We start from the raw sequence: 13,732 nt of genomic DNA, 5'->3' as shown, positions 1-13,732 counted from the left end.
TTCCTTCTGCATTCAAGATAGATGCAAATGGAAGTTTTGGGTGAAATACCGTAACGTCTGGGATTAACCTTAAAAAACTTCAGCAAAACTATTTTTAGTATACATTAGAATTTTTTATAATTTTATAATCTTTAATATATATTATAACCTATATATAAGTAAATATATATCTCAACAAGATCAGCAAAATGTTGAGAATTGCTAAAACTGAGTGACAGATACATGGGAAGGGAGTCCATAATACCAGACCCTCTACTTCTGGGTGAAATTTCCAGAAGAAACAGTTTTTGGAAATGTCTGGTTCAGCCTGGCCCATCCCCTGCCGGGGGAATTTTGCATTCCTGGAAAGGGAGGAGAGGGAGTGGGGAGAGGAGAGGGAGAAAGAGAATGTGGCGTGGAGCTGAGCTGTATTTAAGCGCCCATTTGATTTCACTGCCTGGCGGATGTCCCAGGGCCTTGCGGGGATGGCAGACTACCAGTGCCGGTGTGAAACAGTGAACCAAGACAGAGATCTAGCAAATCAAACCAGGAAGGAGTGGTAAGAACCAGCTGCAAGGGGCAGGAGAGGCAAGTCCTGACGCTCACAGAAAAAAGCCACAGCCGCAGCTATCTGGGCCTTGAGCTCTACCTGAGCCCTGGTTGGGTGTCCCACGGAAGCCAACTCCCCTCACCCAAGGGGGCATCGTGGTATTCCTGCTGTGCAGCTGTCCCTCCATAGTAAATGATACGGTGTAGGGAGAGAAGCCTTTAGACCATTTGTAACTGCGCAGTGGGTTCACCTTGCCTGCTGCCTGTAGACAGAACCGATTTATCAAGACTAAAGAGTAATTCACGCAAAGCAGGCTGTGCAGGAGATGGTAGTTTCATTATTACTTAAATCAGTCTCCCCTGAGCATTAGGGGATCAGAGTTTTTAAAGACAATTTGGTGGGAAGTGGGGAGTGCTGATTGGTCAGGCTGGAGGTAGAACCCCACCCGGTCAAGTCAGGTTTTCTTACTGTCTTCTGTTCCTGGGTGCAATGGCAGAACTGGTTGGGCCAGATTATGGGTCTGAGTGGGGTTAGCTGATCCATGGAGTGCAGGCTCTGCAGCACATCTCAAGCACTGATCTTAGGTTTTACAACAGTCGTGTTACCCCAGGAGCAATGTGGGGAGGTTCAGACTCTTGGAGCTGGGAACTGCATGGCCCTAAATCGTCATTTATGATATTGCAGCTACTTCGTCAGTCCTGCGAAGGCAGACTGGTTCCCAGGTGAGAAGGAGGGCTTTTTGGGAAAGGGCTGTTACCAATTTTGTTTTAGAGTCAAACCATGAACTGAATTCCTTCCCAAAGTTAGTTTGACCTATGCCCAGGAATGAATAAGAACAGCTTAAGGGTTAGAAGCAAGGTGGAGTTAGGTCTGATTTCTTTCACTGTCATCATTTCCTCAGTTATAATTTTGCAAAGGTGGTTTCACAATTGCAAAGGAAACTGGGATCCCTGTCTTCTTTCCCACCTCAGAAATGAAGCTCCTATCTTTCCCTTCATAACCTTGATCCACAGCCACCTGTGGCCAGCTCAGCCCACCTCTTCCCTTGCTTACTTCAGATTCCTTCCAGGGCCAGGGCCAGACCACTACTCAAATCCCATCCCACCCACCCCAGACAGAATCCTCCTGAGTCCAGGAGATTCTGAGAGTGCAGAAGGAACTGCCAAGGGGCCTATTCAGAGGTCTGCCAGCGTCCCCTCTGGGGCCTCCCTTCAGCCAGGTTAAGCCAGAACCTTGGGTGCCAGAGACTTCCAGACACAGACAGACCCTTCCTGTGGAAGGTCGGTGTTTCATCTCAAGCAAATGTCCCCAGTCACACCCTAGAAAAGCATCCCTGAGGTTATGATGACTGCCCCTTAATTCCTGAGGAAACACCAACCCTCACAGCTTCACTTTTCCTGTGTAGAAAATGTGTACATTTCTCTGAGAGAGAGCTGGTAGGTGCTATGCCAGTCATAAGGAGCAGAGCCTCCCCTACTAGGCCCGAGACAGTCACAGGGGGGGCTCTCTTCCTCTCTTGGGCTTGGACTTGGCCTCTGACCTGAAATCTGGAGCTGGTCTGCACAGCCCAGCAATGATCTGGGGCTCATGGAAACAGTCTAGGAACTCCCTCCATACTTCAGGATGAAGCAATTGAGGGTCCTGCCTCACCTTGGGAGAGCATGTTGGGTGTTCATTACTCAGTTAATTTAATTGGATGATGGAACTGAGGCTTAGAAGCCGTACAAGACCTGCCCCCAAAGAACTCACATCTGAAGATTAGAATCTGAACCTGACTTGCAATGCCCAGGTGCCATAAATATACATGTAGAAATGGAAAGACAAGTACAGATTGATGGATAGTTCTTTACTTGCCCCATCTGTGCCCCAAACACATACACACATAGACATTTCTAGCCGTCTTCTGCTTGCCAACCCATCCTCACCTCTTTCTGCAGAGGGACAGCCATCAGGAAATGCACTTCCTGGCCATGTTGCAGGGGTTCAGTCACGGTGGTGGGAGAAATTATAAGACAAAAATTATAGAGGAAATGACGCAAACCTTCTTGGAAGGCCAGGAGGTTTTTGCAAAAGTCTCAGCAAGGAAGGAGCCGAAGGTGGTGGTTCTTACCCAGAAGCAATTAGGCAGGAGTAGGTACAAAGAAATGTAAGGGAGTTTATCGAAAGAGCTTGTTTACTCATGGGGTCCTAGACCAACCTTTGAACATGACTGCTGTCTACTCAGGGGGTCAACAATGTTATTACCCACAAATGGCATTTGCTTTAGGCCTCAGAACCTGGCCTTTAATCACTCGTAGGAATGCTCTCTCCAGGGAGGGCAACCATGTTGATTATCCACAAATGTGTTGACTCGAAGCCTTTGTCATTAAATCTATACTGAATAAATGTTTGCAGCACCAGCTGGTGAGGGCTGTGGCTGCTGACTTTTTACAGCACCCTCCTTGGGGTCTGTCAGTGTCCTGGACCCCTAGCCCACTCTTTCACTGGATATCTGTGTCTCAGTGTATGTGTTCATGTCTCTGGGTCAGGGTCTGTGGGTCAGACCCAACACCATGTCACTATCCTAATGTTTTTGTTTGTTTGTTTGCTTGCTTTTAGTGTGCTTGTTTGTTTGCTTTAGAGATGGAGTCTTGCTCTGTTGCCCAGCCTGGAGTGCAGTGATGCCATCATAGCTCACTGCAGCCTCAAACTCCTGGGCTCAAGTGAGCCTCCTGCCTCAGCCTCCTGAATGGCTGGAACTACAGGAACATACCACCATGCCTGGCTAAGTTTTTCTTCTTATTTTTTAGAGGTAGTGTCTTGCTATATTGCCCAGGCTGGTCCAAACTCCTGGCCTTAAGTGATCCTCACCATTTCAGCCTCCCAAAGTGCTGGGAAGTGTCCTAAAGTTGAGTAGCTTACAGCCTGGATTGACTGTAAACACACACACACACACACACACACACATGCACATGCACATGCAGACACACACACACACACACACACACAGCTGGCTCCAGGGCTCACCCACAGATCTGCCTGCCTTCCCACCAGCACTGCCAGAAGCCCTCTCCATTACTCCCCTGCCCTGCTTCTTCTCTAGGGTGAAGAGCTTTTTAAATCATAGTCATCATTGCTGGGTGTGGTGGCTCACAAATGTAATCCCTGCACTTTGGGAGGCCAAGGCAGGTGGATCACGAGGTCAGGAGTTTGAGACCAGCCTGGCCAAATGGAGAAACCCTATCTCTACTAAAAATAAAAAAATTAGCTGGGCATGGTGGCAGGTGCCTGTAGTCCCAGCTATTCAGGAGACTGAGACAGGATAATCACTTTTACCTCTGGGAGGCAAAGTCTATAGTGAGCCAAGATCACGCCACTGCACTCCAGCCTGGGTGACACAGGAAAACCCCTTCTCAAAAAAAAAAAAAAAAAAAAAAATCATAGTCATCGTTTCCCTGATCTTCACTCCATCCACTCTTCTTCATTTCCATATATTTTACTTGTACATTTGTTTATCAATTAATATCTACCCCGATAAGAATGTAGGCTCTGCCAGGCATGGTGGCTCATGCCTGTAATCTCAGCACTTTGGAAGGCTGAGGCAGGTGGATATCACCTGAGTTCAGGAGTTCAGAACCAGCCTGGCCAACATGGTGAAACCCTGTCTCTACTAAAAATACAAAAAATTAGCTGGGCGTGGTGGTGGGCATCTGTAATCCCAGCTACTTGGAAGGATCAGGCAGGAGCATTGCTTGAACCTGAGAAGCAGAGGTTGCAGTGAGCAGAGATCACACCATTGCACTCCAGCCTAGACAACAAAAGCAAAACTTCATTGAAAAAAAAAAAAAAAAAAAAGATAAAAGAAAGAATGTAGTTTCCCAGCAGGCAGGGATTGTCTTTTGGTCCGTTTTGTTTCCAGCTAGATCCCCAGCACCCAGGCTAGATCCTGGCATAGAGTAGGTACAATCTGTTGGCTGAATGGGTTTTTAACCTCAAGAGCTGATGCCTCATATCCCCTTAGCATTTAGGTACAAAAAAAGATGCATGAGGGGAGGTGGAATGCTGGGCAGTCTGTCCACTTAGGGGATTCCAAGCCAGGCATGGTTGCCAAAGCCTTTTCATGTCGACAAGATTGGAGGGAGAGTGGGGATCAACAAGTAGAATGTGGCAGAAGGCTAGCTGTGGCTTAGTCTCACCATCAGAACCACTCTTTGATAGCAGTGCCAGCTGGGCAGACTGTGGGCAGATTGCTGCAGCAATGGTGCCCAAGTATGACTCCTGCCTTCTGGTGTCCACCACCGAGGTCATCTCCCTGCAACACTGACACTGGGTTTGGCCATGTGACCTGCTTGCCACAGTGGGACAACAGCAAACAAGACACAAGCAAAGGTTGGAAAACGGCTTGCCCATGGGGGCTTGTCCTCTCTCGCTGCAGGGAAGTCTTCAGGCACCATGCAAAGGAGCCCAGACTGGACTCCAAGAGGATAAGTGACCCTGTGGAGAGAGGCTCCAGCCATCACAGCTGTATTAGTTGGTCTTTTTTTTTTTTTTCTATATTTTCTGATGCTGTGACATCTTGGGACCTCATTGACACTGCAGGGACTGATCCTCCCAGGTTAGCTAATTCCTGGAGATAGCAAACAGCTCAAGGGGTGCATGCCTTTCAAATGAAAATCAACCAGTCTAGAGTCCCCACCCCAACCACTTCCTTTATTGAGCTGTCATACTCAGGGCCACTTTCCCCTCCCCTAATCTTCCCAGGGCCAGGTACCAGACAACTAGAGCCAGCACCCATCCTCCAGAGCCCACCGAAATTACTCAAACTAGCCAATCCTAAACCTGCTTACCCTCACTTGCCTTGCTTTTTCTATGCAGTTGAAACGGTGCTCAAACCATGCCAGCTGGACTCATTCTCCATCTCTCAGCTTTGCTTCCTTCAGCACTGGCTTTATTCTTAGATAGTAGCAAAGATGAGCATCAAAAACTCCAGGCCTACACCTTCCAGATTGGCAGCTCCCCAGGAAAGAGTGCTCCCTTCCTAATTGTTTCAGCAAAAGTCTCAGAGCTGACTCTCATTGGTCTGGCTTGAATCACATGCCTATTGTTGAAACAATCACTGGGGCCAGGAAAATACAGGACTATGATTGGTTAGATTTGAGTCAAACCAAGGAAGGGATTAATTGCCCCTTGGAATAAGAATGCGGACAGGGTAGTTTCCCAAAGGAAAAGAGGATCTGTCACCAAAAAGTGGGAGGAATGGGTCCTGGGAAGGCAGAAACAACAGATTCCCTCTAGGAATGCTCTGAGCCTTTCTTTCCTGGCCTGATTCCTGACAGCTTTCTGGAACCTTGTCCCAGTCTGGATTTCTTTCTGAGAGAAGGAAGAGACTCACTCCCTTTGACCCTTTACTTCTGTACTGAGAACCAAAACCAGTGCTGACTGGTTCTTAATGTCAACCACTCAGCATCAAATAAAAAATAATGTTTGACCCTGGGCTTAGAAAAGGGTGGAATGATTGTCCTTGGCTCTGACAACTGCTTCTGATTAAGAATGAAGAACATTTTTGTTATCGGTTATAGTGGATCGGGACTTGATATTCAATCATCCAAATTGTTATTCCTTTCAATGGGGTTATTTTATTGGTCTTTCTGCTTTGTCTGGGGTCATTCTTTTCCATGGGGAAATTTGTTCTTTTTTTCCTCCCTTATAATGGAGGTCGTGTTGCTGACACGTTATGTTGTAGGGGTGGCTCTTCTGATTGCTTTACAATAAGCATGATGATCAGAAGGATTCCTTACAGCAGAACAGCACCTTGCCGTCTATAAAGCACTTTCACACACGTTATTATATTTGATCTCTACAATAAGCAGCATTGAGGAGAACAAATAGTATTATAACCACTTTCTATAGATATGGAAATAGTCCCAGAGAGGTTAAGTGACTGGTTAAAGGTCACAGAGCTATGTTGCCTTAGGTAGCACGAAAATATGGGCAAGGAATAAGCAGGCATTTGTTCAAGGCTTGATGTATTTAACAAGACAAGGTTTTATTGTTACAAAACTAATCTGGGCTAACTCCCCAGCTCCCTTCTTATTTTGGTACACAAACTACATAGCCCTGGAGGAACACACACACACACACACACACACACACACACACACACACACAACCTTGGCCACCAATAGCCATGGCTAGAACCCAGCCAAGCTTGTCAGCATGCAGCCTCACCCACAAGCAGGTCTGGGAGATGCAGCCCCAGTCTGGTCCATGGGCAGGTGTCCAGGAGCCCACGGCTTGGTTCAGTCCTCCCAGGAGCTCCTCACCTCACCCAGCACTTTCTCTCCTCAAAGGGGCTGGTGGCTGAGGCTATGGGTAGGACTAGGCTTTGTCAGGAGGGAGGAGGCAAGTCTGGTAGGGCCTGGGGGGCTGGGGAAATCTCAAGTCCTGAATGGAAACTCCAGGCTGATACGCTGAGAGCATCCCTTCCAGGGACTCTCCTCTCCCTCTACATTCTTGCCTTTTCCCTCTGTGCCTGAACCTTGCACAGAAAATCCTGATTAAAAGGATGGCTGGGCTGGAGGTGCTGGGGCTCACGCCTGTAATGCCGGTATTTTGGGAGGCCGAGGCAGGCGGGTGACCTGAGGTTGGGAGTCTGAGACCAGCCTGATCAATATGAAGAAACCCTGTCTCTACTAAAAATACAAAATGAGCCAGGCATGGTGGTGAATGCCTGTAATCCCAGCCACTCGGGAGGCTGAGGCAGGAGAATCACTTGAACCCGGGAGGAGGTTGTGGTGAGCCCAGATCACATCATTACATTCCAGCCTGGGCAACAAGAATGAATCTCTGTCTCAAAAAAAAAAAAAAAAAAAAAAAGACAGAATGGCTGGAGGTCTTCCTTGGTTTCCATGTGACCCATAAAATCTACTCATTACCAGAGGAAAGCAGAGAGCAAGGTCACCAGAGTAGATGGTATCCCCATTGTCCCTCCTGTCGTGGGAGGAAGGGCCCCCAGGAGATTCCTAGGATTACTTGTCATGAATCGAGGAATCTCCAGGCAACCCTCTCTATTTGAGCACTCTGCCTGTGTCCTAAAAAACAAGGTAAATGGCAGCCCCTGCAGAAGTGGTCCCTGACCCCAACCCTGTCATCCCCATATCTGGGATTCATTATGGAAGTCCTGGGCATTCGGCATGACTGACTGGCCAGCAGGGAAGCGACCTCGCCCCAGAGCTCTCTGGGAAAGAACGTCAGCATTGGCCCCGGAGTCCACTCTGGGGTTTTCATAGGTCCAAGCACCTTCCCAGCATCCAGGTGAAAGCACCTTCCAGCATCCGGCACTTATTAAACCCTGCCCAACCCAGCCTGGGTGAAGCCTTCCCTGGATGCTTCTTGGATGTGCACTGCTGGGAGACTTCTATTCTGGAAGATCCTGCAGCAGAGAAGAATAGGAAATGCCAGAAACTCGTCTATCTGATAGGATTTGTTTTTCCCCCATAGGAGAAAAACCCAATCACATCATCTCCCACTTGGAATGACTGCAATTACCCGCTCCCCACAAGTGAAAGAACAGCAGGACTAATCAAATGACAGCACTCTGGGAAGCCAGTGTGTCCCAGTACCAATCCTTTTGAGAAGCCCACATGGAAAGCTACACATTCTATTTGCCTTGTCTGGGGGAAAAATGAGTTTTAAATATGTTGAATCAAAAATGATATATACCAGACACTAGTGATCCTGAACAAATGACTTGGGAGAAAAATGACTCTGAAAATGTTCAGTATTCAGGTTGCCAAAGAACTGGAAATTTAAGCTGAAATACAAGCACAAATACAAACATTCACATTGGACCACATGCCTCTGACCAGGCCCCATTGAAATGGGTCCTCAGACAGAGCGCTGGTCCCTGAGCACTGGCCTCGGCAGCTTTCCCCAGTGACACTCCCTGGCCACCTCCTAGCGAGCTTCAATGTCTTCCTGTTGGGCCAGGCTGCCGAGGCTTGAAGAACTTGAGTCTGCCCCACGGAGCCAGCCCGATCAGGTTGAGGAAAGGCTGGGGAGGTAGAGGAGAGGTTCACTTTCCACCAGTTTCCCAAGCCCAGCAGACAATGATGCCATTTAAAAGTCAGTTTACAGCCGGGCGAGGTGGCTCACGCCTGTAATCCAAGCACTTTGGGAGGCCAAGGTGGGTGGATCACAAGGTCAGAAGATCAAGACCAACCTGGCTAACACAGTGAAACCCCATCCTGGCTAACACAGTGAAACCCTGTCTCTACTAAAATACAAAAATTAGCGGAGTGTGGTGGCACATGCCTGCGTTGCAGCTACTTGGGAGGCTGAGGCAAAATTGCTTGAACCCGGCAGATGGTGCCGGTTGAACCCGGGAGGTGGAGGTGGCAGTGAGCCGAAATCTCACCATTGTACTCCAGCCTGTGCTACAGAGAGAGACTCCAAAAAAAAGAAGGTCAGTTTATAGCCAGGCACGGTGGCTCACGCCTGTAATCCCAGCTCTTCAGGAGGCTGAGGCAGAATTGCTTGAACCCAGGAGGCAGCGGTTGCAGTGAACCAAGACGGTGCCATTGCACTCCAGCCTGAGACACAGTGAGACTCCGTCTCAAAAAAAAAAAAAAAAAAGTCAGTTTACAAACCAAGGAGGGCACTGATTGTTCTCTTCCAAGTAAAACCAGTGAGGTAGAAAGCTCCTGGGAGTAGACATTGGGAGACCTGGATTCTAACTCCAGCTCTATTAGTAGCTGCTAGTGCCAAAGGTCTTGGACAAACCCCTTCTCTTCTCTAGTCCTTAGTTGATAAATTAAGAAACTGGATTTAAATGCTCTTTCAGTTCTACAACCAACATATATATATATATATATATATATATATATATATATATATATATATTTTTTTTTTTTTTTTTTCACTCTTTCAAGTGTCTGTAGAAAAGGGTCGAAAAAGCTGCCTCTTTTTTCAAGAGGGTAGAGCATGTTGGATAAGAGCAGTCTTTCAAATCAGCCTGTACGGGTTTGAATCCCAGCACGGCTGCTTTCAAACTGTGTGACCCTGATCAAGTAACTTAACCACTCTGTGCTTCCATTTTTGCTTCTGTACCGTGAAGATAGTAGCATCTGTCTTACACCCTTATGAAAGGACACGAGGAATTAGCACTCAAAGGCCTTCCAATAGCTCCTAGCACATAGCTATTATTTCTTCTGTAACTACTGTATACCACGCTCTCTCCCAGGCACTGCAGATACAAAAATGATCGAGAGCCATGGTCCTTGCCCTCTAGGATAGTACTGTCTCCTAGGAAAATGTTACCCTGGCAGCCTCTCTCTGACGGCCACATGTTTGCATCCCTAAAGGTGGGATGGTTCCTGACCTTCTGCCCCGGCTGGAGGTTGGGCATGGAGCAAGAACCCCCACAGGTCTCCGAAGCGCAAACCAGCGTCCTGACTCTTGATTTCTTTCTTTCCCTGCTTCTTTGCTGCTTTTCCCCCTCCTGATTCTACTTGACGTCTAACTTCAAAGAGAATAGAAAGAAGCAAAAGCTCCTGCAAAAGAGGCTGTCCTCCTCCCTACTGCCTTCCCGCCGCCTGTTTGTATTGCATCACTCCTGCTCACCGCCTTGCTCCATTTGCCCCGTTTAGGGAGCTTCGAGATCCCTCAGTGCCTCCCTGCCCTCCTAAGAACACACTCTGGCCTTGCTCTTCCTAGAACCGGACACAGCTGTAATCTTCTTAGTTCCTGAGGACACTGGCTGCGGGAACATTCAGCTGTGTTTTCCCAGGAGATGGGGGAGGGGCAAGACAAATGGTTCAGCCCCTGCTCAATCAGCAGGGAAGATAATCGGAATTAATCTGAGCACTGCCAAATGCAGATGAGTCCCCAGCCTAGGAGGGAGAGCAGGCAGCTGCTGTCTCAGGGGCCAGCTGCAGCTGCCAGGGGGTCCCGGGATGAGGAATGAGGCACTGGCACAGAACAGAGAACCCCAAGGGGTTTGGACAACATCGTGGAGGTCAGAGGCTGCCCAGCCCAGTCTGGCCAGGAGGGCTGCTTGGTGGATGCCTTTCATGGCAGGCTAGGGAGCTGGCAGGCTAACTGTGTATGCCCAAATGCACAGTGGCTGTTTAAGGAATTCCCAAGTCCCTTGCTGGAGCCAAGATTATGAAAAACAGGATTCTATAGAAATCCTGTGGCCTCCCCTGCACCATGCTCATTCTTGGGTTGCCAGGGGTGGGGGTGCTGCAGGGAGGAGTGCAAATGGCAGCCCTTTGGCCAATTCTGGCAGGTCCTGGGCCAGGAAGATTAATTGATGGTAAGTGAGAAGCTGGGCAAATATTTCTGAGTGCCTACTATGTGCCCAATGCTCTGCCAGGCTCTGGAGAAACAAAACTGAACAGGAGCAAACAGAGGAGCTCATAGCCTTGTAGGCAGACAGCAGCACAGGGGGACGAAGAGGCTCTCTGAGCTGTGAGAAACACGTGGAGGTGATCTTTGGAGTCCTGGTGCCCCTGCCACCCCCTCCTCCATGCCCCTCATCCCTGCAAGTGCCATAATGCTTCTACAGTATTAGTGGCTAGTGAAGAGTTACTTCCAGGATGATTTGTTTAAATAGAAAATTCTTGAAGCCCTCAAACCCTCCCGTGGTAACAGTGGGCAGGGGATCAAAATGGCAACGTTTTAGGCCTCCTGCTAGATCTGGGGACGGGGAGGAAGTAATCACCCACTGACCTGAGGTCAGGATGTCTGGGGTCCGGTCCATGCCCTGTCACCCTAGGCTGGGTGGGCTGGGGCAAGTCACTAAGCTCTCAAAGCCTCCCTCCCCGGTTTTTGTGCAGCTTAGAGGAGATGTGTTTGGCAGGGAAGGGGCAGACCCCGGCATGATACCTTGCAGGAGCCTCCCTGTCTCCATCTTGCAGCAGCCCTGTGGCCCTCTCATATCCCTGGATGCACACTTGCTGCTGAGTTTCCTATAGGCCATGTTCACATTCACTCATGTGTAAACAGATGTTTAAAATAATACAATATTTTATGAGGCTAAACAGAAGACATGGGGCCCTAAAAAAAAACTAAGTCATAATCCGGTGGAACAGAATAGAGAACTCAGGAACAAATCCACACATCTGCAGTGAACTCATTTTTGACAAAGTTTCCAAGAACATACATTGAGGAAATGTATTTAATAAATGGTGCTGAGAAAACTGGATATCCATATGCAGAAGAATGAAACTAGACTCCTATCTCTTGCCATACAAAAATCAAATCAAAATGAATTAAAGACTGAAATCTAAGTCCTCAAACTATGAAACTATTACAAGTAACCATTGGGGAAACTCTCCAGGACACTGGAGTGGGCAGAGATGTCTTGAGTAAATACCCCACAAGCACAGGAACCAAAGCAAAAATGGACAAACGGGATCACATCAAGTTGAAAAGCTTCTTTACAGCAAAGGAAACTAACAACAAAGTGAAGACACAAGCCACAGAATGGGAGAAAGTATTTGCAAACTACCCATCTGACAAGGGATTAATAAGGAGCTCAAACAACTCTATGGGGAAAAAATCTAATAATCCCATTTTTAAAATTGGCAGAAGATCTGAATAGATCTTTCTCAAAAGAAGACATACAAACGGCAAACAGGTATATGATCCAAATGACAGACAATAACAAATGCTGGCGAGCATGTGGCGAAAAGGGAATCCTCACACACTGCTAGTGGAAATGTAAATTAGTACAACCACTATGGAGAACAGTTTGGAAGTTCCTCAAAAAACTAAAAATAAAGCTGTCATGTGATATCTGCACTCCGGTGCTTGCTGTAGCACTGTTCACAATAGCCGAGATTTGGAAGCAGCCTAAGCATCCACCAATAGATCAGTGGTGGTGGGCGCAGCGGTTCAGACCCATAATCCTAGCACTCTGGGAGGCCAAGGCAGGTGGACGGCTTGAACCCAGGAGTTCAAGATCAGCCTGAGCAACACGGTGAAACCCTGTCTCTAAAAGAAATACAAAAATTAGCCAGGTGTGCACACTCCTGTAGTCCCAGCTCCTTGGGAGACTGAGGGACTGAGGTAGGAGGATCAATGGAGCTCAGGAGGTTGAGGCAGCAGTGACCCATGAGGCTGCAGTGAGCCGTTGAGGCTGCACTGTGCTCCAGCTTTAAGCAAGAGAGTGAGACCTTGTCTCAAAAAAAAAAAAAAAAAAAAGACAAAAATAGATGAATGATAAAGAAAATGTGGTACATATACACAGTGGAGTATCATTCAGTCATAAAAAAGATGAGATCCCATCATTTGCAACAATGTGGATGGAACTGGAGATCATTATGTTAAGTGAAATAAGTCAGGGACAGAAAGATAAACTTCTGTTCATGCTTATCTGTGGGTGCCAAAAATTAAAACGGCTGAACTTATAGAGATAGAGACTAAAAGGATGGTTACCAGAGGCTGTGAAGGGTAGTGAGGTGAAGGATGATGGTTAATAGGTACAAAAAAATTTTAAAGAATAAATAAGACAAAGTATTTGCTAGCATAAAAGGGAGACTATAGTAAAAATTAATGTAATTGTACATTTTAAAATAACTGATGCTTGAGGGAATCAATACCTTATTTACCCTGATGTGATTAGTACACATTTGCATGCCTGTATCAGAATATCTCATGTAAGCCATAAGTATGTACATCTACTGTGTACCCACAAAAATTAAAAATTTTTAAAAATTAAGGCTGGACACAATGGCTCACACCTCTAATCCCAGGCCGAGGAGGGTGGATCACTTGAGGTCAGGAGTTCAAGATGAGCCTGGCCAACATGGTGAAACCCTGTTTCTACGAAAAATATTAAAAATTAGCTGTGTGTGGTGGCGTGCACTTGTAATCCCAGCAACTCGGGAGGCTGAGGCAGGAGAATCGCTTGAATTCAGGAGGCGGAAGTTGCAATGAGTCGAGATCGTGCCACTGCACTCCAGCCTGGGCAAGAGTGAAACCCCATCTCAAAAAAAAAAAAAAAAAAAAAAAATTTAAAAAGACAAGGGGACCTTGTGGGGTGTGGGGAGGGCGTCTCTGTGACTGATACATTCTGGGGTCAAAGTGGCCCAGTATCTGAAAAGGCGGCTTCAGGGCCACTTAAAATAGGCTTGGAAGAACCAGGTCTCCCCAAGACCTGCGCAGGGGAGGCCGTGGGTCTCCAATGCGCACGTGCCAGTCCTTTAAATGGGCAGGGTT

The sequence above is a fragment of the Saimiri boliviensis genome, chromosome 10 (assembly GCF_048565385.1).
Source record: "Saimiri boliviensis isolate mSaiBol1 chromosome 10, mSaiBol1.pri, whole genome shotgun sequence".
Taxonomy (NCBI): Eukaryota; Metazoa; Chordata; class Mammalia; order Primates; family Cebidae; genus Saimiri; species Saimiri boliviensis.
This window is presented reverse-complemented; position numbering follows the sequence as displayed.